The sequence below is a fragment of the Aptenodytes forsteri genome, unplaced genomic scaffold, assembly GCF_000699145.1.
Source record: "Aptenodytes forsteri isolate BGI_AS27 unplaced genomic scaffold, ASM69914v1 Scaffold392, whole genome shotgun sequence".
Lineage (NCBI taxonomy): Eukaryota > Metazoa > Chordata > Aves > Sphenisciformes > Spheniscidae > Aptenodytes > Aptenodytes forsteri.
In genome coordinates, this window is record NW_008796040.1 from 5,113 (window position 1) to 7,662 (window position 2,550).

The following is a 2,550-nucleotide window of genomic DNA, read 5'->3' on the forward strand; positions in this document are numbered from 1 at the left end:
ACAGTGCTGTGCAGTGCTGCCCATCGGGGCAGGCAGCCCAGGGCTCAGCCCCGCGCCCTGGCTGGCCAGACCCCAGCCTCACCCCTGCAGCTGGCAGCAGCGCAGCAGTAGCCTGGTTAGACAGCGGGGTGCTCTGCAACGCGGGGCCAGCCATGTCCCCCCCACCAGCTGTTTGGAGGGTGAAGGCCAGAGCACCGGGTGTCCCTCCTTATCCCCTGTTATCTTCCAGACAAACCCAAACTGGGTCCTGAGTCCCTGATGCACTCACACACTTGGCAGCCAAGGCTGCACCGTGCTGCCGGCATGGGCCTCTCCCCATGGGGCCCCCGCGGGGCTGTGAGCAGAGCCCTGGCATGGGATGGCCCCGGGTGCACTGGGGGTGCAAGGGCACAGGCCGGGCATGGGGCAGCAGGGGACAGGAACGCAGTGCAATGTGGCAGAGCCTGCAGCAGGAGGGCTGTGTTGTTCCCAGTGGGGTGGCTGAAGGCTGGTTCTCCCGGGGCTGCGGTAGCCCCTAGCAGAGCCCTTTCCCAGCGCCGGGATGCCAGTCCCCATCCCACTTGGTGAACACAGCTTCCAGGGTGGAAATGTCCTTCCACGGGACAGGAGCCATGTGAGCCTAGACGTGGCCCTGCCAGGTGACACAGCAGCTGGGAGACCTTTGCGACACCTCAGGCGATGTCATGGGTGGCGCATGGCAGCCATATCACAACTGCAGAGTGGACTCTGCACTGTCTGTGGCGTTGGCTTCTGTCCACGCTGTTAGGGAAATCCTGATAAGGTGAGATAAGGCTCTGCTGCCGAACCCTGTCTGCCAGCCCCCGGCTGCCCTGCGGCGCTGCCAGGCACATGGGGCTCCGCAAACCATCCCCCCCCCCAATCCCCCGGCATGCAGAACCCCAGCAGGGCAGAGCATCATCCCAGGCAACTGAATAAACCCCAGGCTGGCTCTGGAAGCACAAGCTGCACTGGAGGAATCACGGTGGCTCTTTCTGCTTCCTTGTGTCCCTTTCCAGCCCCCCCCCAGCTCCGCCTTGGCAGAGAGAGGTGAAGCTGGACCCCAGTGGGCCACTTCTCCAGGGCAGGGCCAGCATCCCTCTGGGATGCAGCAGCGATGCAGCGGGATGGGGGTTCCCAGACCCATCGGCCACCCTGAGCCACATTCTCCTGGGGCACTGGGGCCCTAATGTGGGGTGGGGGGGTGAGCACTGCCCCACAGCCCAGCCATGCTCCCAGGGTATTTTCAGGGGAGAGAGATCCCGATTCCCAGGTAGGAAATGTACCAGCACAGGCTGGGCCATCATCTGGAAGGCAGCTCTGCGGGGATGGACCTTGGGATCCCACTGGGCACCGTCTGAGCAGGAGCCAGGGATGTGTCCTCACGGCAGAGGCCACCAGCGGCCCAAGCTGCACTGGGCAGAGCGCTGCCAGCAGAGCAGGGGAGGGGAGCACCAGGGGGACCGCGTCACTGTGTCCTCTCCAGCCTGGGCTCACCCGGGCAAGGCACGGACTTGCTGGGGCAAGTCTAGCAAGGGCCCATGATGGTGGTGAAAGGACTGGAGCATCTGTCCTATGAGGAGAGGCTGTGAGAGCTGGGTCTGCTCAGCCTGGAGCAGAGGAAGTTTAGGGGGAACCTGTTAATATATAGAAATACCTGCAGGGAGGGTGCAAAGAGGACAGACCCTGGCTCTTCGCAGTGGTGCCCAGCGACAGGACAAGGTGCAATGGGCACAGACTGGAACACAGGAGGTTCCCTTTGAACATCGGGAAACAATTTTGTACTGTGAAGGTCAAGCACTAGCACAGGGTGCCCAGGCAGGCTGCAGAGTCTCCAACATTAATATATAGAAATACCTGCAGGGAGTGTGCAAAGAGGACAGACCCTGGCTCTTCGCAGTGGTGCCCAGCGACAGGACAAGGTGCAATGGGCACAGACTGGAACACAGGAGGTTCCCTTTGAACATCGGGAAACAATTTTGTACTGTGAAGGTCAAGCACTAGCACAGGGTGCCCAGGCAGGCTGCAGAGTCTCCAACCTTGGAGATACTCAACACCCGACCAGACGCGGTCCTGGACCACGAGGCAGCTTCAGCAGGGGTTGGGCAGGACGATGGCTCCATGACCCGTACCGTACACAGCCTCCATGTGCACACACATGCCTACACCCCATGCAGGTGCGTGCACATGGTTGGGCATGCACGGGACACGGGCACCTGCACGCACACACACACATAGGGGTACACGCATGTGTGCCCAAGGTGGGTGTGCAGACACCCGCACACACCTGCATGCACACCCCTACCCAGAAACACGCACGTGCCCTTGTGGCCCCCCGGGGGTTCTGCACTGGCACGGGGCTGGGGCTGCCCCACAGAGCAGCACCTGGCGGGGGGTGCCCGTCCCGGGGCTGTCCAGGTGGGGGGTGCCCAGGGAGGGAGTGCGTGGGCAGAGGGTGCATGGGACGGGGTGCCCGCCACAGGGGGTGAACGGGCAAGGGGTGCCCGCGATGGGGGGGTGCCCAGGACGGGGGGTGCACGGGACGGGGGGTGC